At 42.0% G+C, this 23,297-nt stretch overlaps 1 pseudogene; it reads left to right on the top strand.

Moving 5' to 3' along the window:
• Nucleotides 1-1,784: 1,784 nt before the first annotated feature.
• LOC110565176 (probable leucine--tRNA ligase, mitochondrial) lies at nt 1,785-22,625 on the top strand (annotated as a pseudogene).
• Nucleotides 22,626-23,297: the final 672 nt, after the last annotated feature.

Genomic DNA, 23,297 nt, shown 5'->3' with positions numbered 1-23,297 from the left:
AGAGATACCATCTTGAAGATATATGTGCATGCTTTTTCCCAATGAAATATGTTTCATTTGGGAATCTGAGGCAAAAAGATTATGCTTTGAAGCCAGCTTGGGCTACATAGAAAGACCCTGTCTCTAAGAACAAGAAGTTTAAAAGTAAATGAACATCCATTCTTTCCACCTCAGTATTCGAAGTAGAATTATATGTTACTTTGGTGCATGCAAGATACCCCTTGCCAGTTACATCACCCCTTTTCTTACTATCCCTCCACCAGATAAATCCTGCAGTAAACCTTAACTACTTATTTTCGTTATAAACTTATCACTTCTGACTTTATTGTATTTATTATTATTATTATTGTATGTGTGTATGGTTGTGGGGAGGGGCATGTGTGTCATAGCATGCATGTGGAGGTCAGAGGACAACTTGCAGAATCAGTTTCCTTTTCCACCTTTGGGTTCTGGGGCTCAAACTCAGGTCAGGAGGGTTGTGTGAAAACCTGCAGAGCCATCTCACTGCCCAATTCCCTGTGTGTTTTCAAAACAATATGCATGGTTTGGCTTTCCTGCATTGATCCTTCTGTGATTAGAATTTCATTATACATATTCTGTAGTGTTTCCTCACCCAACATGTTTTGAGATTCAGCATGGTTAATACATGGTTACCTCTTTCTTTTTCATTGTTGAGGGGCATCATTGTGTGGACTGGAATTTCCACTGCAAAACTTGGGTTATATACCCAAAGCAACACAGGGATTCTCCACTTTTGAAATTTTTTATGCTAATTTCTTTTCAACATATGTATTGCCAATATTTCCTTATTTTTGGCTTAGCTCTTATTTATGGCATCTTTTGACAAGCAGAAATCCTTAATCTAATATAGTAAAACTTAATACTGGAGTTGAAGATGGGATTCAGCAGAGTACTTACCTAGTGTGTACTAGACCCTAGATCCAACACCCAATACCATCCACAAAAAAAAGAAAAAAAAATTTAACCTTTCTCTCCGTGGCTCTTGCTTTTCATGCATTTGTCTCATTGTTGAACAGCTCAGCCCTCTCCCCGTTGGTCTTTGGTGTCTTCATAATAAATCAGTGGATTATATCCACTAGGGCTTGCTGTAAGTAGTCACATTCCTTAAGACCTGCTGGTAGGATCTGTACTCCATACACTGATGGCTTGTTCTCTGTTATGCTGGTTCATTATTTAAAGCCTTTTTCATTTTAATATACAAATCTTGATGTCCTTTGGGGGAAGTCATCCTTCTTGTCCTTTATCTTCAGGAGATTTTGGCTCTGGTCACACCCTTGTTTTCTTTATCAGTTTTAGGCTCAACCTGTCAAATTCCAGAGTACTAGGCAATAAGCTCTTAACTACTAAAGCATCTCTCCAGCATCCCTGGCCTTCTTTTTAGTATAAATGTATTTCAAACTTATCTTTGTTTTCTAAAAATTATTGAATATAACTTATTTATAAATTACAGTTAATCCTGTGTCTCAAGTCACTGTTATCTAAATTGTTACTGGTTTTGCTGTTCTTACCCACAGTTGATTGTTCTTTGGGGTTTAGTGATTTTCACCCAAGTTTATATGTCATGGCTCGTTGTTTCCAGGAACTCCTGGTATAGGCAAGTTGTGTTAGCTTCTCTCCATTGCTGGAGAGGACACCAACCCACAACAACCTCAGATTCTGTGCCCGTGGTTGCATGACCATCCTTGTATAGCATGGATCCAGTCCCAGAACTAACAGAATCAGCTTATGTCTGTAGATTCTCAGGAAAGTTTTCTTATATCACCATGGTCAATGAGGGTAAGTTTAATGGTTTTTCTGTGCTAAGCAACTGTGAGCTGCTTCCTAATACTTATATGACTTCAGTGTCTCCTGCTGTACTGGAGGGTTTTGGTCTTCATATATTCTGTCTAGTCTTTGTGATCCCTGCTCTGCTAAGGAGTCATGCCTACTAAGGTACCATAGATGCCTTAGAGTAGAAATACCTAAATAAAATATACTTTCTGGGTTTATGAGAAGGTTGCCATTTTCTGTTGTTTATTCTGTTTTGGTTTTGTCAGCTCAGTGACACATAGTGCCACTTTAAATAGTGCATCTTATACCACATCCAGCCTTTTCCACTATTTTTTATGGTAGGAAAATAATTTACAGTCTTGTGTGTATGTGCTTCTAGCAGAATGATCCCAGGTCATCCTATTACTTACAAGCTGTACAGAAAATATACATCTCCCTTCCCACCTTCCCATCCCTCGCCTCCTATCCATTTCCTAGTCTTTTGTTTCTTTTCACATTCCAAAACAAACAAAAAAAAATTTGCTTATTTTCCCCACATGTTTGTGGCTTGATGATTTGCTTTTCATAGACAAGGGAAAGGTTGGCTATGTTTTAACTTACTAAGTAGTAAATGATGATCATGAACTTATCTTCTTGCCTCCATCTCCCAAATACTGAGATTACAGCATGTACCACTGTGCCCAGCTTGAACACTAACGTGTAAGTGTTACATCTATTACATATGTCTTTTACTTTTTTGATTTAATAGGATATTTTGGTGCTTTTCCCATAAGAACATGCATATTTATCATTCTTTTTTGTTTCTGCATTGTATATCATAATTAATTAAAGCATTCATTTATTTTTTATAATTTATCATTTTTTAAAAGACTGGTGCTTTATTTCTTAGCAGGATAGAAGAATATATCTTCAGGATCAGTCCTAACACTGTAGTCTTGGGTAAACAGCTATATACATATATTTTTTTCTGAGTTTTTAACTGGGAGAGGTAACACATGGCTTTGTTCCCAGAACTTGGGACAGAGGCAGGCAAATCTCTGAGTTCTAGGACATCCAAAGCTGCATAGTGAAAACCTATTTTAAATGCTTTTATTTCATTTATTTATTTAGTTTATGTGTACATTTAAATGGATGGGCCTCTGCTTGCCACAGTATTCCTATGGGGTTCAGAAGGTAGATTGCAGGGATTGGTGTTCTTCTTCCACTATGTAGGTTACAGGGATTGAACTATGCTCCTCAGGCTTGGTGGCAAGCATCTTTATCCACTGAACCATTCTGCTTGACCCTATTTTAAAATTTTTGATAGATAAAAATATATGACTTTTGTACATTCCTAGAATCCCACTACTTGGAGGGCAAAGGTAGGAGGATCTCAAACAAACAAACAAAAAAAATTATATGTATCCCTAACTTTCAGTTTCTTCATAAAACAGACAGAAATTTAACTTCATTTGAATGAGGTTGCTGGAAGTCCCAACCTTACTCACTCTGCCAGTTCTGGAGTTAGAGCTCTAGTGTATGAAAAACATACTGGATTGAATTGAATGCTGAAACTGGCTTTCTGTTTCTTATCCAGAGACCTTGATGTGTGGGAAAAAAAAAACACTGAGCTGCATCAGAAGTACACTAAATACATCAATACATCGATATCACTGGGCCTCATTAGATAATTAGTTAAAATGTTTGTGGTTCAGGTTATGCTACTCAGTCCACTTTGCATTTTGTATCTGTGAAAAGGATTCACTGGTTGTGAATTATGTCCTATTATTGTCATAGTCTCATGGAAATTTTGTTTATGTGCTTTGGATTTTGTTGTTTGTTTGTTTTCTAAACTCACCATCTGGCCCAGATCAGCCTGGAACTCTTGTTCTTCTTCCCTCAGTGTTAGGATTATTTATAGGTATGTACCACCACATCCAGCCCAGGTTTTTGCAGTGACTGCATAATAAATGTAATCTGCAAAAAGAGAAGCTCCTGGTAATTCTAGGTGAGTGCAGGCCTCATCTTGGTTTCTTTCTGGTTCTACTGTGTAGCCGCCTGGCCCAGTCAGGAAAGTGGGCAGTTCTCTGTTCAGGGCTTCAGTTTTCATAGAAATGACGCAAGCTTAATCTAAGCTTGGAATTTTATCAGTTTACTTCCTCTCTTCCTTCTTTCCATCTTTTAGAAGTAGGACAAAGGTGGCTTTCAATGCCTAGCAGGTATCCATTGTTCTAATTTCTGAATTTGTGGAGAAACCTGGACTAACCTACTCTTACTGCTTACACAGGCTATGTTTCAGTTGATGAAAATAATCCTGCACACAGGAGTGCAATTGAAGGGGTCAAGAAAAGTCTGAGGCAAAAGAATCAGGGCCTTCCAGGCACAGAGGCCCAATATGGTGCCTCCCCACTCTTCTGCTCTTAGAAAGGATTCAGGAGTCTCTCATTCTCTTGGCTGAAGTAGACCACATCTGCCTTTACAGGAGCATCACATTCGTTCAATCTGTGTTTTCACGTGTGACTGGGGCAGAGAAGTCTTCAGAAGCAAGGTGCTGCTAGGGCTCAGGGGAGCCTCAGAGACCATAGCCAGACCATGGCACTCATGCAATTTTTTTAAGTGTATGTATAAGAGGTGTTTTACCACACATGCAAAGTGCCCTGAAGACCAGAAATGGGCATTGGATCCTCTGGAACTGGAGTTAAAGGTAGTGAGCTTCCATATGGGTGCTGAGAATTGAAACTGGGTCCTCTGGAAGAGCAGCCAGTGCTTTTAATTCCTGAACCATCTCTCCAGTTCCCACCCCCGTCTCTATGCTAACTCGTCTGTCTGGGACAGTGTCTGCTAAGGTATAACTGGAAGAAGCCAGCGTCTAGGTGGACTTTAGAGAATTAGTAGCATGAGCTTTCTGAATTTGAGACACGTTTATTATCAGAGCTTTGGTCCTGGTATACTGCTGTTCTACCGGATGCCTGCCACTTAAAGGGAGAGGGCAATATGGACACCCTGGGGCCATCACTCAAACTTTTGAAAGTAGTTTTGAAATAGGAAAGTAAATGATTTTCTGGTAGTGGTCAAGCTAGTCAGGTGGCAATGAAGACAGAATTCCTGATTTATCAAGTTGGACCCATTCCAGGACTAATGTATTTTTCAATGAGAGTGGTTTTCAATTGTGATTTTTCAGTTTGCTTTAAACAGAGGAAGGAGATAAGAGAGGGGAAGAGGGACAGTAAGAGAGAGTGAGGGAGAGAGGTAGAGGGGATGGGGAAGGAAGGAGGGAGGAATAGAGAAAGAAGGGCAGAGAGAGGGAAAGAGAGAGTGAGGGAGTAAGGGAGAGAGAGAGAGAGAGAGAGAGAGAGAGAGAGAGAGAGAGAGAGAAGAGATATTTAAAACCAAGTTAGAGTTTTAGGTAGAACAGCCAGGGTGAGGGTCTGGCTGGTGGGTTGCAGTTCTACACATTCCCAGAAGATGGCAGTGGTAGTTCACTTGATTATATCAGAATGCAAACTTAACAAAACTCCAAAAATAATAATAACAGTATTACAATTCCCTAGTATCAAGCCTTTTTTTTTTTTTTTAAGAAAATTCCATATATAGCCTAGGGTTGCCTCACACTCAGGATCATCCTTTCTGGGCCTTCTGAGTGGCTGGGGTTGCAGGAATGCAATAATATGCTCAGTCCCCTGAGATGGTATTTGTTTTGGGTGTGGGGATTTTGTTTGTTTTATTTATTTTATTTATTTCTTTTTCAAGACAGAGTTTTTCTGTGTAGCCTTGGCTGTCCTGGCCTCGTTCTGTAGAACAGGTTGGCCTTGAACTCACAAAGATCCACCAGCCTCTGTCTTCCCAAATGCTGGGATCAAAGGTGTATGACACTGAGCCCAGCTCTGTCCCCTAAGTCTTAATGCTGCCAATTTTACTCACTCTAGGCATATTTTTTGGGTGCTGAATGTAAATCCACGACCTGGTGTGTGGTGCCCATGTATTTTACCACTGAGCCACACTTCCATTTCCCTGAGTTTCTCTTATGTGTGACTAAAATCAATGCCCAGTATAAAAGAAGAGTGAGAAAGCCTCAGGCCCTGTTGAAGGGATGCTGGCACCTGAGACAGTAACAACAACACTGAATAAACACAAGATAAACTTGTGCTAAGAACATGCAACTGGATGTACACAGCTCAGACTTGTGGAGCGCATTGGAGCTACCTCTTGGTGTTGAGGTACAGTGTTCCTACTTTGTAGAGCACTATGTCCTTTGCTTCTCATCTTAAATCTGTCTGCACCAGCCTGTCCTGACACAGTAGCATGCTCATCTGGCCCTGTGACATCAACTAATGCACTGAATGAGGCCTCACAAACATGATGCTCAGCATTTGTTTTTGACTGTTCAATGCACTGGAGTTTTTTTCCACTGTTGTAAATGTACCCCATCCCTCGCCGTTGCTTCTGTATATCCCTCTGCATGTGTGTATGCATGCCTGTGCTGCATATATGTGCACACACATGCTCATTAAAGGATTTTGGAACAGGAAGGTGGGTTGCATCTCAGGCAGAAAGAGCATGCGTTTAGACCTGGACCCTGAGGACATTATGGTACATTATGGAATTGACACTCACAATATCAGAAATCTTTTGTTTCTGGCCCTCATGTTTCTCAGTATCTTGTCTTCCCTGTCTGCCCTGTCTGCCCTGTCTACTCTGTCTACCTTAGAGTGAAATGGGCCAAGAAGAACAGGTAGAGAATATAAGTATTTAGGCACCTGCTTCTGGGTTACCTAGCAACCTATGATGTCATCATGTTTCACCTGCCAGGTGGCCATACCTGGAAGGAGTGGTTATCTTGTTCCTTAAAGGGACAGACTTACCAGATGATCCCTCTATTGTCTCTTGCCCTCTTGCTACCTCATGGCCCCTCTTGCTCTCTTCCCTCCCTGCCCTCTTCCCCTTCTCTTCCCCCCCATCATGTCCTGCTCTCCCTTCTCTCTCTCTCTCTCTCTCTCTCTCTTCATATCCATCTAATAAACCTCTTTCATATAAAATCTGCTGTGTGTCTAATCATCATTATTTAATTTGTCCCCTACAGAGAACACTTAGATTTTTAACATACATTGCCCATTCCTGGCTAACTTTAAGAGTCTAAGCAGGTCCTATCTTAAGAGAAATATAAGCCCCTTTCACACAGACAGCCAGCAATATTCCCTCTAGGCCCTTCTGTGCTGGGCCTGATGAGCCGCTTGCACTGTATGACTCATATTTTTATTACATCACTTGAGTCCATCTTCCCATCAACATCCTGAGGCAAGTTCACTTGCTCCCATGTTATAGGTTGGCAAACTGGACACCCAGAGCAAGTAAGTGTCTTTCATGGCTCATAACTTGAAGTAGATGGGATCCAGGCCTGCCAGTTTGACCCAGTGCTCTCTCCACTTCACCTTGGTGTAAAAGGGACATGTGCTTAAACTTGGATGCTGCTGAGGGAATTAAAAATAACAGGGCTAACTCCATTTTTTTCCTCAGATTCTATCTTACGTTGACAGTCCTTAGAATGACTTGGCCCCCACCTTCAGGTTCTGAGAAAAGCCACTTGGCCCTCCACCTCAAAGGTTGTCATAAATACCACAGAATATGTTAAAGGGTCCTCCACCCAGCAGGCTAGTTATCTTTCGGTTTGACCAGGTGGCTTGGAACAATCAGCCTAAAGGTCACCTCAATTACTGAACACCCACTCAATCTTACCCAACCCTGTAATGCCAAGGCTTGGAAATTCCCTGCTTGTCTATTGCCGGACAGAGCCTCAGACACAGAGCATGGAGTCTTCCAAGATATTTTCCCACAAAGCCTCAAAGCACAGTTCAAAAAATGGGACTTCTACCCTGCTCCATTCCTTGGCACGATAGAGCAGCTCTACTCCCCTTACCTCCCTGTTCAGGACCCATTCAGAATCATGTATTGTTCCTGAGTATTATTTTGTTATCTAGGTCCTGCTCCTGTTTGGGCAAAAACAAAAGCAAAGTTAAGAGGTAACATGGGAGAAGATGAGCAAGTCCAAACACAAGGGAGTGGACCCTGAGGAGGTTGTGGCATGGTCTGGAATTGACACAATCTGGTTCTACATCCTCTCTGCAGCCCTTCCTAAGAAGGACATCTTATGGGATGTAAAGAGTAAGTCTTCTTCCTTCTCTGGGCTGCTTCCTCTACAGGCTGCTCTAGAATCTGAAGGAATTGGGGAAGGAAATGTCTTGCTGGAAATAGTAACACAGAATTCTAGAAGTCATGGTGTCCATGCTTTTTCCCACTCCAAAACCATAGTTCTCTATTGTTTAAAGGCCTTGGCTCCACTTTGGTGGGGAGTGGGGTGGGGTTTCCACTGCATATCCATATTTCCAGTCCTATATTTGCTGCCCAGAACTCCACTCCACACCACTGCAAGCTCTGTAGTGATTATAATGTGAGTTGTTCAGACAACTGTTTCCATGAAGACCAATGCCCTCTGCTTTCTTAGGTCTGCTGAGCTACAAAGAGGCAAGTCCTCTTCAACATACCCTGAAAGGATCCCTCATCAAACTGATGCCTGGATTACGGAATCACATGCAACCTATCAACCACTCCCTGCTAACTTCACTTCCCCTCATAAGATTTGTTTCTCCAAAGTTTTCGTTTTGATGTGGATATGGGAAGTGAAAGCGAGTGCCTGTGGGAGGAGTCTGTTTTATCTCAGGATTAGCTGCTTTTCTCCCTATGTCTTAGGCAGTGGATTTGGGCAATGGTGACAGATGCAAGCCATAACAAACAGCCTTTAAGTAACAGAGGCAGGACATGCAGAATGGGACAGGGAATGGGTAAGCTTTCTCCTTTCTACATGTACAGGTCCCCATATCTGCTTTTCTTTCTTTCTTTCTTTCTTTCTTTCTTTCTTTCTTTCTTTCTTTCTTTCTTTCTTTCTTTCTTTCTTATTTTTTTAATTTTTATATATTTTTCTTTTTAAATTTTGTTTTATTAATTACAGCTTATTCACTTTGTATCACAGCTGTATCCCCCTCCTTCATCCTCTCCAAATCCCACACTCCCTCCCTCATCTCTTCCCATGCCCCTCCCCTAGTTCACTGATAGAGAAGGTCCTCCTTCCTACCATCTGACCCTTGCCTATCAGATCTCATCAGGAGTGGCTGCATTTTCTTCCTCTGTGGCCAGGTAAGGTTACTCACCCCTCAGGAGGAGGTGATCAAAGAGTCACCCACAGAAATCATGTCAGAGACATTCTCTGTTCCCATTACTAGATAACCCACTTGGAGACTGAGTTGCCATGGGCTACAACTGTGTAAGATTCTAGGTTAACTCCGTGCATGGTCCTTGGTTGGAGTAACAGTCTCAGAGACCCCTGGGCCCAGAATTTTTGGTTCTGTTGCTCTCCTTGTGGAGCTCCTGTCCTCTACAGGTCTTACTATATCCCCCTTCTTTCATAGGATTCCCTGCACTCTGTCCGAAGTTTGGTTATGGGTCTCAGCATCTACTTTGATACACTGCTGGGTAGTGTCTTTCAGAGGCCCTATATGGTAGGCTCCTCTCCTGTTTCCTGTTTTCTACTTCTTACAATGTCCATCCCATTTGTCTTTCCCAGCCTTTTACTCTGAGGTAGTGTTTATCTTTGTTACATAGGTGTGTTTCCTGAATACAGCAGAATGTTGGATCCTGTTCTGCAACTATTCACTTAGTCTGAGTCTTTTATTGAACAGTTGAGTCCATTGATGTTGATAGATAATAGTGACCAATGAATGTTTGTTCCTTTTATTGTGGAGTTGGTGGTGTTATTGTGTTGCTATGCTCATTTTCTTTTAAATTTTTTGTTGTTGTTGTTGTGAAGTTATCTATATCCTGTGTTTTCTTGGGTGTAATTGTTTCATTGGATGGGAGTTAAGTTTAGTTTTTTCATGGAATATTTTGTTTTCTCCATCTATGTTGATTGAAAGCTTAGATAGTTATTTTAGTCTGGGTTGGCCTTTGTGGTCTCTTAGAATCTGCATGACATCTGTCTAGGCCCTTCTGGGTGTCATAGTTTCTACTGAGAAGTTTGGTGTGGTTTTGATAGGTCTACTTAATATATGTTACTTGGCTGTTTTCCCTTGCTGTTTTTACTATTTTTTTTTCTTTGTTCTGTAGATTTAGTGTTTTGAGTATTATCTGACATGAGGAGTTTCTTTTCTGGTCTAGTCTATTTGGTGTTCTGTAGGCCTCTTGTATATTTATGGGCATCTCTTTCTTTAAGTTGAGAAAATTTTCTTTTATGATTTTCTTGAAAATATTTTCTGGATCTTGGAGCCTGGAATCTTCTTTTTCATCTATTCCTATTATTCTTAGATTTCATCTTTACATGGCTTCTTTGATTTCTTGGAGTTTTATGTTGGGGCTTTTCCAATTTTAGTTTTTCTTTGAGAGATTTCTAAAACTGTATCTTCAGTACCTGAGATTTTCTCTTCTATCTCTTGTATTCTGTTGGTAATGCTTACCTTTGTGGTTCCTGATCTTTTCTCTAAGTTCTCAAGTTCCAGGGGTTGTTTTTTTTTTTTTTTTTTTTGTTTGTTTGTTTTTTCTGTGTGCTTTATTTTTTTATTCTAATTCTGTTTTTTTTATGTTTTGCACATTTCCTTCATCTGCTTGAATGTGGATTCCTGTCTTTCCATAATAACCTCTATTTTTTTGTTGTTGTTCTATATGCCACTACTTATGCCTCTTTTTGCTTGCCTATTTTTTTCCTGTATTGCTTTGAAAGCTTTGTTTATTTCTTCTTTATGTGCCTCCAACAACTAGATAAGCAGAGATTTGAGATCATTTCCTTGTTTTTCCAATGAATTAGCATATCCATTGATTTTGGGGTTTGCTTGTGAGGCCATGATATCCTGATTTTTTTCTTGGATGTGTTCTCATGCCAGTCTCTAGCCATTTGGTTATCTGTAACCTTTGCTGTTTGTTCCTGGAGTCTGTACTTCTGACTTGGTCTGTCTGTCTCTAGTGTCTGGAGATCAGAGAGGCCCACTGGTTCTGGACTGTATTTTGGTGTTTCAGCTTTAGCTAAGTGAGGAATGTAGGCACACGTGCACAATGTGGTTTTGTGTGTATGGTAGTGTGCCTTGAAAGACAGGGTGCTAGAGCATGTAGATGCCTGGAAGGGTGGAGCTTAAGTACAAGAGAGGGTGCAAGTGCTGACACTGTTCTATGGTGTAATGCGCAGTAACATGTGCTCTGAATACCTTGGTGGCCTACAGACCTGTCATACTGTCCTCCTGATATTTAGATCTGTCTTGGCTCCAGGAATTGTTTGCCTGGACTCCACTGGTAGGTCCACAATCATGGGTCTCAATGTTGAGAACACTGTCCCAAGGATCCCTATGTAGCTGACAGTGGGGGTATGGGTGGGAAGGATTTGATGTCTGGCTGCTAATGCAAAGAGTCCCTGGATTTGGGGCTCTACATGCACTCACTTGAAGGTGCACTCACTTGCTACCAGGCCCAATCAGAAAGCACAGGGGTTCTCCCTCTTCTCTACTCTCATATTTGGGCCTGCAGGGGAAAATGGGAGTGTAGGAGATCTGTTGGCTCAGAGGTGTCTACAATATGGCTGCTAGACATGGAGACTGATATTTTGGGTAGCCAGCTCTGCTGTCTCAGTCAAAGAGCACAAATGTTCCTGCTTGAGCTAACCACTGTCCCACTGCAGCTTCTACACCACAGCCACACACCTGGGAAGCTATCCTCTGCTGTCTCAGTCACCAAGTATGGAGGCTAGTGCTTTCAGGCAACCACTGCTGCTTCTGCCGAGCAGGGACTCCCATGCTTGGGGCAAGGGGAAGTGCAGGGGGGTTGAATTTTCGCCACTCTCAGTACCTGGAGACATTCACGGGTGACCTGGATCCAATTTTCCCAGCTCGCTGGTTGTCCTCGTGCCCCCAGGAAACCTCAATGTCAATGTTCTGGCTTCATCTGCCCCTCTATTCACCAATTTCAGCGTTTTGGATCTTGTGCCCCTCAGATATGGTGCTGGTCTCCACCATCTTGGACTCCTCCCCACATCTGCCTTTTACGAGCTTCCAGCTATCTCTGCTGGCTCCCATTCTTGAGAACACCCAACCTAATGGCCACAGGGTACAGGCATCTGCACCCACATTTACTTGGTCATTTGTGTGACCCAGGACTACCAAGTGGACCTTTCTACTTCCTCAGATCAAAGTAGTGATTATACTTGGTGTATGTGTTTGGAAAATACATATACACTGGGCAAGGTGAGGGTTTGGTAGCTGACCTCACACTGTGCCTCAGGGTTATTCCCAAGAATGTTGTGCAACCATTGCCATTGTTACCTGTCCTCATGAGATCCCACCTCTGTTTGTATTAGTAACTATCTTCAGCACTCTGTTGGCCCCAAGGAATATCTGTATCAGCAAGCTTGCTGGCCCAGAAAGCAGTGTGCTGATGCCCATCCCAGGACAGGTAGCAACTGCTGAGCAGCTCTGCTGCCCATGCTCAGGATATCCGGGGTACCAAAAGGAGATGGGGATGACTCTGGAAGGACCGTGGGGCTTTTTGCATTCCCTTCTAATCAATATTCTTTCTTTGTCTTTTTGATTGCCACAAAATGCAGCTGGTGTACTCACTGGAGTGCTGAGATGGCAATAGAGGCTGTGTTCCCTGATAACACAATCCATCAAGGCAAGGTCTAACGGGTCAGTGCCCCAGCCTCAGCTGCTGAATAAAGAGGATCAGCTGCTGAATAGCGAGGAGAAAACCAAGGCCCAAAGCTTCTGGGACTACAAAAATTCAGTCATAACTCAGGTCAGAATTTATGGGACTGGAGTAGTTGGGTGACTGATCATTCTGAGGGAACCTTTGTCCAATGGTCTGTGCAGCCTTCGTTCTCTGAAGGCCACAGGGGTCTTCTTGCTTTGTGACATGACCCTATTGCCTAAATTAATTGCTCTCACTGCTTTGGCTTTCCTGATGGAAAGAGATGTTTTCAAAAAATGGCTGCCCCTACCAACCTGTCACCTAGAGCTCAGGAAACAACATAATTCCTATGTTTCTGGACTTGACCTGCAGTTGGAGAATCTAGTATGTCTTTGATGAGACATTGCACATTGTACTAACAGGGGTTCATAGATGAAAGAAACAGAGATTACCATAAAATACCTTATCATTTTATATATGAGCTTGAGACCCAAACAGGTCAGATGGCTCACTTTAAATACTACAGGTAGTGAGGACCTGAGCACAGATTGGGACGCAAGCTCTCCTATCCTCACTGGGAGCTATTCCATGTGCTTACTTTGTACACAGTGTCCTAGAACTTGTTTTAGGTTAGATAGGAGGTTATTTTTAAATGGGTATCTGATAACTGCCAGATGGAGGTTATTTTTAATGGGTATCTGATAACTCAAATTCTTCTTAGGCTGTTTTTTTTTTTTTGTTTTTGTTTTTTTTTTTTTTTTTTTTTTTTTACTTGCTAATTCAAGGCTTGGTATAGGTTGGTGGTAGAATACTTGTTTAGGTTGGTGGTAGAACACTTATTTAGATTGTGCCAGGGCCTGGATTCCATTCGCTGAACTAAGAAAGGAAAGCTTGATGATTTAAGTTTGTAAAGGTATCCAAGGCCCCTCATTACCTGGACTGTATGTAACTCAGATGACATTGATGACATAGATGGTTTTTTGTTTATTTAGTTTTCCTTGTTGTTGTTTTGTGGTTGTTGTTGTTTTCATGACCTGAGTGAGCTGCCCTGGGTCTAGCATGCTTATCTAATGGCATTTCTTCAGCTTTAGCTCCATCCTTTGTAAGGAGGGAGACACAGAGGTGAATCTGGGGATCTGAGTGCTGCCAAGTGGTTGCTCTCATACCATTTTCTCTCTAGAACATAGGTCAGATAATGGATGAGTTATAATTTCAGCTGTAAACTCATGACATCTTAAAGATGTGTCATTTTCTTTCTTTCTTTCTTTCTTTCTTTCTTTCTTTCTTTCTTTCTTTCTCTCTCTCTTTCTTTTTTTCTATACTGGTAGGGATTGAACCCAGTCATGTTAGTTGAGTACTTTCATTCATTGACATCAAATGCCTGTCATGGCTTTATCCCCTATTGTCTTTATGTTGCTTATCAGCAACTCCTGCCTCCTACTCAAGCATCTAGCACTGTTTTCTTTTTTTTCTTTCTTTTTTATTCCTTTCTTTCTTTCCTTCTTTCTTTTTCTCTTTCTTTTTTGTTGTTGTTGGTGTTTTTTGGTTTTGTTTTGTTTTATTTATTTTCAAGACAGGGTTTTTCTGTGAAGCCCTGGCTGTCCTAAACTTTCTTTGTAGACCAGGCTGGCCTAGAACTCACTGAGATCCTCTTGCCTCTGCCTCCCACGTTCAAGGTTTAAAGGTGTGTGCCACCATGCCCAGCTAGCATTGTTTTATTAAACATATGTTGTGGAAAACAACACTGTCTCAGTGATGTGAAAAGAGAAGCAGTCTTAAATAGTGGAAACAGCATTTGCTTCAAATTTAAAAGTATTTGTGCTCATGAAATCTAGTCATTATTCAAGGGAGTAAATATATTTATAAGTATCTTTTGTCATATTCTGTTAGCTTTGTTTTTTGGTTTGGGTTTTTTTCGTTGTTGTTCATTTGTTTGTTTATTATCATTCCCTTTTCTTCTGGAAAGCTAAAAGGAATTTTTGAAGAAAATGAGTTTTTTAAAAAAACATCAATTTTTACCAACAGTTGACTACATATTTCACAGAAGACTTTGCACTGAAATCTGTAGTTTCTAAGCTGATGAGCTTCAGCAACATCCTCTCGATAAGTGGCTGGGCCTCATTCAGTAGCTGAGCAAATAGGATCAAAGTGTTGGGAACATTTCTTCCATGATCACAACCTTATCATACTACTTCAAGGTTTTAAAGGTTATCTGAGCAAAGTCATTTGCTTTTTCTGAGACAGGGTCTTACTGTGCAGCCCAGGTTAGCCTTTGACCTAAGATCATCCTCCTATCTTCAAGCCTCTGTTTTTATCTCCAGTCTCTTTTAAGAGGACATGTAGGCCTGAAGGTTAGACACCATGTCTGACTGAGTAGTTGTGAAGCCAGGGACAGGAATAGACCTGTCTCCATTGTAACCTTCATCCCCTACTACCTGATCTCCTGAATGTATCAAGATGCTTCCTTGGTATGGATAGTGTTTGTATTTACTTAATAGAGCAGAGTTGCTTCCATTGACAAAAAGCTGTCATCTTTTTGCTGCTGTCATCTCCAGCTTTTCTTGACAAGGGAAGAATTCATCAATAATTGGTAGATAGAGAAGACCCACACCCTGGTATTGCACAAGGAAAATCTTAGGGAGACAGTTCTCTGTTGAGTGTTTAAAAGTTTGACCTTGTTCCCAGAACAGATTTTCCTCCCTTTTTGAGGCTTAGCTTCTTTATCTGTCAGATGGGGTACAAATCCTGCCCTTGAAGGGCAGTTGTGAGCTTTGAGTATATAGTTCTGTGAAGGAAGTCTTTTGACCTCAACAAAGAGGTAATGAAGAGCATTTATCCCACCTGTTGAGTCTCTGGACTCTACTTCATTCATGGCCTATCTTACCCTGCTTATTTTGTTTTAAATATTCTTTCCTCTTCCTTAGAAAGCCTCTCAGAGAGTGTTTCTTCACAGCCTGGAGATTGAGGATGCTCTGTGTGCCCCGCTGGTGATGGCTGCCCCCCTGGCCCTTTATGTAACCTCAGAACTCTGTGCAGGTATGTAGGATTGTTCTTGTCTAACTAATTACTAAGTAACATTTGCCCAAGCCTCTCACTGTCACTCAGAGTGATCTTCATACCTCAAGGGTTCAGATGCTCACTGCAGAGTGTATGTGTGTAGGTGCATGCATGCTTTGTTGTGGGTGTGGGTGCAGGCATATGTGCCATGCATGTATGTAGAGGTCAGAGGACAACCTGTGGATGTCAGTTCTCACCTTTCTACCTTGTTTTGAGACTGCATATTAACTATATGTAAGCCAGGCTAGGTGGCCTAAGAGCTTCTAGAGATATACCTGTCTTTACTTTCTGTGTCCCATGTAGCAGCACTCTTGGACTGCAGATGCTCAGGGTGCTGTGTCCAACTTTTACATGGTTTTGGGCATCCAAACTCAGATCAACAAGCTTTCTGGACAAGCACTTTTACCCATTCATCTGTAACCCGTCTTCATTGTGAACTCACAAGCTAAGTTCAGATTTCACCTGTCTTGTTATCCAAAGCTACTTCCAAATGTCTGTCCAAACATTTCAATCCCACCAGGCCCTCTGATGTGTAATGAGAATTTTAGAAATTTGGTTCCTTTAATACAGAAATGTTCTAAGAATGTATTTTAATCCCAGGTGTGGGGATATGTGGCTGTTTCACAGCAGCTGACTGCAACTTGCCTCGTGCACTAGCAGGGGCCTGATTTTGCCAGCTGCAGATAGTTTCTGTAATTGTGTGACCTTTGGAAATCTGGGGAGTTTTTTTCGAGGGTATGTAAATTCTAGGACCCTGAGAGGTGGTAGTGGTGGTTTGTGTTTGCTTGCTGTTGATCACAATTTGTTAAGAAGAAAAAAATCAGACATCCTGACAGCAAAAATTAAACTTGCCCCAAGGAGCTGGACACCCCTAATCAGCTGAAAGCAGTCTATAAATAACACTGCTTCCTTTCCAACCCCTGGTTTTATTCAAGGATCTATTTTCCCCCCTTTCAATCCTTTTTTTCTATCTTACCTGGTGTTAGTGGGTTGATAGGTTGGAAGAAAAAAAGTGGAGAAGAGTGGAAGAAAGAAACCACAAAGTATCTAATGCTGGCTACACTGATGGGATTTGTTTGGTTGTTTTTCGTATATTTGTTTGTTGTTAGTTTCTAGTATTAGAAATTGAGTCCAGCATTGTGAATGCTAAGTCCATGATCTGCCACTGATCCCTGCTCCAGCTTCTGATGGTATATTTATGCAATGTAGGTATTGTTCTTTCAAAAGCGTTTGAGCAGATTTATTTCTCTGGGAAAGGTCAGTGTGAAATGGCCTTGCTTCCTGTTCATTTTCTCGTAATTGCCAGAGCTGCTATAAGCAGTGTCAGCACAGACCCAGTCCTACTCAGTAGGATCAGCTAACACAAACAAGGATGGGGAAATAAGGCCCAAAATGCCACCAGAAGAGGACTGCCATCCACAGAAACTGTGACCACCATGGCCCAACCCCCAGCATTCACTGTGGCCACCAAGGAAGCTTGGTTCAGGGTGGGAGTAGGGAGGCTTGTTTTTTATCTTGTTTTTTAGGTAGGGTCTCTGGAGATGGGGATAAAAGGGCTGCAGCTTGCCTTGCTTGCCAGAACTTTGTCACTTAGCTCCTGCATTCAGACTAACCCTATCGGACCTGTCACCTTGGCTATGCCTTTGTTTTTGCCATGAAATGATGGTTATTTTCACTTAAAAGAGCAAAGTGGCAAAAACTTGCACATATGCAGGGTACTGAGCTCCACCCTTGCAGCCAAGCTACACCCACTATTCAGGGAAAGCCTGGCTAGAGCCCTACCTAAAACTAAGCATTCTGATTCCTCCAGGAAGTCTGGGCTTCCTTGTTTGTTTGTTTGTTTGTTTGTTTTCCCCAGTGGAATCTATAACCGCTTCTGTCCAGAACATTTTCATCCAAGGTCCTTTCATCTCTTAGGCATCCCGTCTGACTTCCATACAGAGGTTTTGGAAACCTTCCCAATACATCTGAGTCACAGGACAAGCCACTACCAGCTCAGCAAATAAAGACATGATTGTCTGTTTTCTGTGACCTCCATCTCACTTTTAGGAAAGGAAGAAGCCAGAATCATTTCTGCGTCTGTCAAAAGGCCATTATGCTCATTGACGAATGCAACAGCTCAGGCCAGGACCAGCTGAGCAACAGGACTTGGTCAGGTCTTCTACTCGGTCCCTAAGAAGCCTTGACTTCCCTCCTAGTAACTGGCAATATGGAGTCACCTGGGTATCAGACAGAAAACATAAAAAAAAAAAAAAAAAAAACTACAGTGAATGAATATGGCACCAGCACAAGCGCCAAGGCAGAGGCCAGTAGAATAAAATGCATCAGCATTACTCAGGGCCTGTCCACAAACCAGGTGTTGACATACTTTTTAAAAACGCTTTTATTTACATTTTTATATATTTCTCCCTGCTCCACCCCAATCCCTTCCAATACCCAACACAAGGTAGGAGAGAGAAAGGGTTAGTGGGAGAGGGGGCACAGTTCTCTTAGCCGCTTCCTACTGGACAGGGTCATCAGGTTCTTTGGAGCCAGTCCAGTCCTCAGTTCTGGAGGACTGGAGGACTTCTTGTCCCATAACAGCAACAGGAGCCACAGAGGGAAGCAGCAGCGGCCTTGTTCTTTCTCTCCTCCACACTCTCTGGTCTCTGACATTTATTTTCTCTCCAGAGTCCTCAGATTTAAACTATCTGCAGCTGGCAAAGAGCTCCTCTTGGAGCCCACACAAGTCCAATAGTTTTCTGCTATGGATCATATGAATCAGTCCCATATTCCACCTCTGATTAAAACAAAAATATGTCAATATCCACAACACTCAGGCTTACCTAAGGGCTGTTAATTTCAATCTGTGAGAAGTACAGGAGTTTGTAGTGGGCATAAACCAGCAATTACTAACACATGGTTCAAAAAGGCTGGTCCTGTATGTGGATGCACACACATATCCACTTGTGTCTTTTCCTGTGTGTTTGCAATGTTGATGTCAGACACAGGATAGTGTTCATGCTAAGAAACATGTCTCAATGAGCTGTATCCTTGCATGTTTTTTCTAAGGAAAGGAAACAGTATGTGTTGATTCACATTCTGGCCCAAGGTCTCTACCTCCTTGCATACACATATTTGGAATATCTGAAGCCAATGGCCTCAACCCAATTCTAGTATAATAATATTTAGAAGGAAAACCCACAAATCAATAGGGAAAGGAAGCTTTATGCAACAAACTGGGTTTAGAAAGTTTACTTTGTGTTTTTGAAGATAATTTTCTTATATTATAAATAAAATAAATTACTACTAAATTTGAAAGTTAAATAGTGAAAAATGAAGTCTTTCAAAGAAATCAGAAGAATATTATTGAACTGATTCCACAGTATGGAAAAACTCTATACTTAAATACCTTTCCAAATTATAAAAGATTTGTGAATGTAGCTCAGTGGTAGAGTGCTTGCTTAACACATGCAAAGCCCCAAGCTCATCACCACCACCACTATAATATACACATATGTATGTATTTATGTATGTATGTATGTATGTATAAAAGCAATAACTTTCTTGTGGAAAAGCTATAAAACATTGTTTTTAAAAGAAAAAGGGGATCTTGAAGTACAGCCTAGTAGTAGAACATATACTTACCATGCTTGAGGCACTGGGTTCCATTCCTAGCTCTAAAAGGAAAGAGAAGCCCCAGAACTCTAAGGAAGAAGCCTGGAAAGGGTTTGCACCTTACACCTTTCTTGTGGTCTACCCTAAGTGAAGGGTCCATTCATGAGAGGGAGGATGAGAGTGTTAAGTTCCCAGGGGAGCTATGAGCATCCTTCTCTCTAGTGTACTCTATGTGAAAAGGGGCTGGGGGTAAGAATTTTAGATCACATATACTCATGGCAGGAGAAGCTGTGAACACAGTCTGTACTTGGGGCCAGTTCTCAGGTAGGCATTCCTTCTTCAGCAAAGGGGTAACCCCAGGACATGCTTTTTCTACTCATTTCAGAATAACTGTGTCCCTCCATCCTCACATCTCTGAATGCTGTCCACAAAAAGGCTGCCTGAAACCTGGGATCACAGACCAGCTTGGAAAGGGGTCAGCTCCTCCCTATACACCAGTACACCACTTGATCCTCACGCCCTAAGCAGTCTTCATTTCTACCCCATTCATCATCCATACAGTCATAAGAGTATCAAATAGGAAAAAGTTTTAAAAGTTGTTAAAAAAAATCTCTGATATTGGCACAGGAACCTAGACGCCAACAAAGTAGATGCACTAGCACTGCTCAGAGTGGCCAAGCCACACAACTTCATGGAAAAAGTCATCCATGGCATCATTAGCCTCCTTAAAGTCTCTATAACAAGGGCATAGCTTTGCACCTGTTCCTGATCACCCCCTGTGTGTTCAAAGTGGTATGACCTTCTGTGCCTTGGTTTTGCAGGCTTGGCATTGGTACCAAGCAATCTCTGTGACCATTATGCCTGGGATGCTGGTGTGAAGCTTCATGGTGGGCCTGGCCCACTGTGGACTCAGGGTTGTTTCATCCTGGTACGGTGCAGACATAGGTCCAGACTGTGGTATACAGACTATCACTACCAGTAACCCCAGCCAGCCCACAACACAGAGGCCTGTGTTCCCCTCTCTGTACCTTCACTTTATCCCAAAAGCTCGTAAGCTCCAACTCTCAGGGCCTGAAAGGACTGGAAAGGAGAGACACCAGCTGGATCTGCCTTAATGGCTCCAGTGTCTTCATTTGCATTTAGGAGCACCTAGATAGTTTCAGGGGAGCATACTGAAGAAACACATAGAAGAAGACAGTAAAGAATGCTTCTTTGGGGCTGGAGAAATGGCTAGGTGGTTAAGACCACTAGATGTTCTTCCAGAGGACCTAAGTTTGGTGCCCAGCACCCACATGGTAGCTCACAACCATCTGTAACTATAGTTCCAGGGGCTCTGATGCTCTCTTCTACCTCCACTGGCACCAAACATGCTGTGACACATAGATATACATGCAAACAAACTGCCCATTCACATGAAATAAAACTTAAAAAAATTAATGTCTCTGTCAAACTGTCAAACTTATTTTAGTAAAGCTACATAAAACTCTTTCCCCATTTATTTATTTATTTGTTTGGTTAGTTGGTTGTTTTGGTTAACTGTACCATTTTTAATATATAAGAGTACTAATGTATGACAGGAAGTTCGAGGTTCAATTTTTGTTTGTTTGTTTGTCTTTTGAGACAAGGTTTCCCTGTGCCATGGCTGTCCTAGAATTTTCTCTGTAGGCCAGGCTTGCCTCAAACTCTTAGAGATCTTCCTGAGTTCTGGGACTAAATGTGTGTCCAGTTCAAGGTTCAAATTTTTGTTGTATTTTGTTTTTACATCCTGGGGTCAAACCTAGAGCCCAGTGCATTCTAGGCAAGTAGTGTCCTGCTAAGCTGCTGTTATGCCCAGTTCATGAGACCCCCTAAATACCACCAGGAATCGACTCCACTTCAAACACATCAGGGTTTATTTAATACAAGATCAAGTCCGGGTCACAAGCTCTCTATGTAAACAGAGAGGTATGCGGCCCTGAGGTCTGGGGGAACAGGGTTTTTAAAGGGCAAAACCATAAGCAGGGAATTTCAAAGCCTTTTCTAAGTCTTGGTCTATTTTAGACACCAAGACCATAATGGTCCTGACCTATCCATCTGGGGGTATCTGCTCCTGTTAGGGAGGGGGAACGATTGATTAGCACATCATGTGTGTTTTTTCTTAGTAGCAGGGCTTTGTGACCTTGGTCACCAGCTAGGGGTTATTTGGGTGGGTTGTCAGGCAATATCTCTCAAGCATGAGCCTGGTTACTTTTCTGCAGCAGGGCAGGTCTGTCTCAACTTGCCTGCTTCTTTGTCTAAACTTGTACTCAGGACCACAGTCATGTTGCCCAAGGAATTAAATTTCAAATTTTGGACCTCTCACTGCATTCCCAGCCCTCTTCTTATTTACTTTAATATTGAGTCTCAGTAAATTGCTCAAATTGACTTTGAGCTTGAGCCCAGGCTCGCCCTGAACTTTGATCCTCTTGCCTCAGCCCCTAGGTATCTGGAATTACAGACTTGTGATACCTGGCCCAGAAGGTATAATTGTTTCTTTGTTTGTTTGTTTGTTTCTCCCTTAAACATTTTATGCAAACAGTAGATCCCTGTAGGCACTCCTCTATGCATATTCAATTTGTTTAATAGGAGACACATTTCTAGGGACTACCAGTCAATGGCTTATGTGTCAGAAAGTGAAGGGACCAGGATAGGTTTGTTTGTTTGTTTGTTTGTTTACCCGATGACAGGTATAGTGGAACTGGGTCATTTACATCCAAATGTGATTTCCCTCATCTTATTCTACAGGAGGCTATACCATTCTTAGTTAAGGAAACAAGATCAAAGAAGTGACTTACCTTACCATGTCCAGTCCTGACTCTAGGCCAGGCATAGTGCAGGTTCTAGGGATACAGACCAAACAAAAGCCAGGCACAGTCATTTACTCTGTAATCTCAGCACTTGAGAGTCTGAGGCAGGAGGAATACTGTAAGGTTGATGCTAGCCAGGGCCACATGATAAGACTTTGTGTCAACAAAAATAAAAATCCAGTGGGACAACAGGGTTTCTATCCTCATGAAGCTTAAAGTTCAGAGAGATAGAAAAGTACAAAAGGAGAATATAAATAAACAATATGAACATGAATTGTGGAAAGTGCCAACATTGCATCCATGCTGGAGGCTGAGAAACATCAATTCTCCTGAAGACTGGCCAGCAAGCCTGGCCCTATTGCACCTGTGCCAAACCTGGACCATAGGAAGCCCATATTTAGAAGAAGTACTTAGCTTAGGAGGCTGAACACCCTCACAGCTTCCCTGTGAACTCTCCTCACCCTCTCTGTTCTTTTTCTACTCATATCAACAACAAGGCCTATGGCAAGATCTCTGTGTCCCAACAAGTTGTCCAGGACCAGGATAAAGTCCATGAATTAGTTCTCCAGAGTGAGCTGTGCATCATGCTGTTGCAGAGGAGAAGAATCAAGAAGGCCTTCCTCCCTGAGAATTGCTCTCATCAATTTTCTGGTGCAGGAGTGACCAGAGCTTCAAGGACCCTCCTTCTCTGCCCAGATCAGAGAAAGGAATGCTGGCTTAGATGTCACCTTCTGTGTCTGAGATGCTGTGACTTCCCTGTTTGGGAGACAGCAAAATCATAGCAGGTGTGGACCCAGACCATCAATAAATTGGACAGAGCTGATTTATGTGGGTGATTAGTAAAATGCTCTTACAGACACAGCCTGAGAAAGGGCTTAATACTTATTTGGGAGATGGGGAAAAGAAACTAACCATCTCAGGATGCTCTAGCTCTGTATCTATAATCTGATGGCACCCAGATGTGGCTGTCATCACACAGTGTTTCCTGCCATTCCTGGATGCTTTTTAGCGTCATAAACATATATCAGGTTGATACATATCTGTGCTCTTGGAATAACCTTATATTCTAGTTCTAAGGGTTAATTGGGAGCAGACCAATGTCCTCCACTATCACAGGCTTGGCTCTGTGCCACCACCCTGGAATATCTATGGTCTGTCAGCTTGATCCTACACTTTATGCAGCCAATGCTCATGTAGGTCCACTTGCAAGAAAGGCTCACACACAGGGCCTTTAGCTTGATACTGTGCCTGGTCTCAAATTTCACCTTAGCTGTAGCTATCATAAAGGATTTTAAATTTTTTCCAAGTGAGGCTGCTTAGGGTACAGCTCAGAGT

The sequence above is a fragment of the Meriones unguiculatus genome, chromosome X (genome assembly GCF_030254825.1).
Source record: "Meriones unguiculatus strain TT.TT164.6M chromosome X, Bangor_MerUng_6.1, whole genome shotgun sequence".
NCBI lineage: Eukaryota > Metazoa > Chordata > Mammalia > Rodentia > Muridae > Meriones > Meriones unguiculatus.
This window is presented reverse-complemented; position numbering and strand designations above follow the sequence as displayed.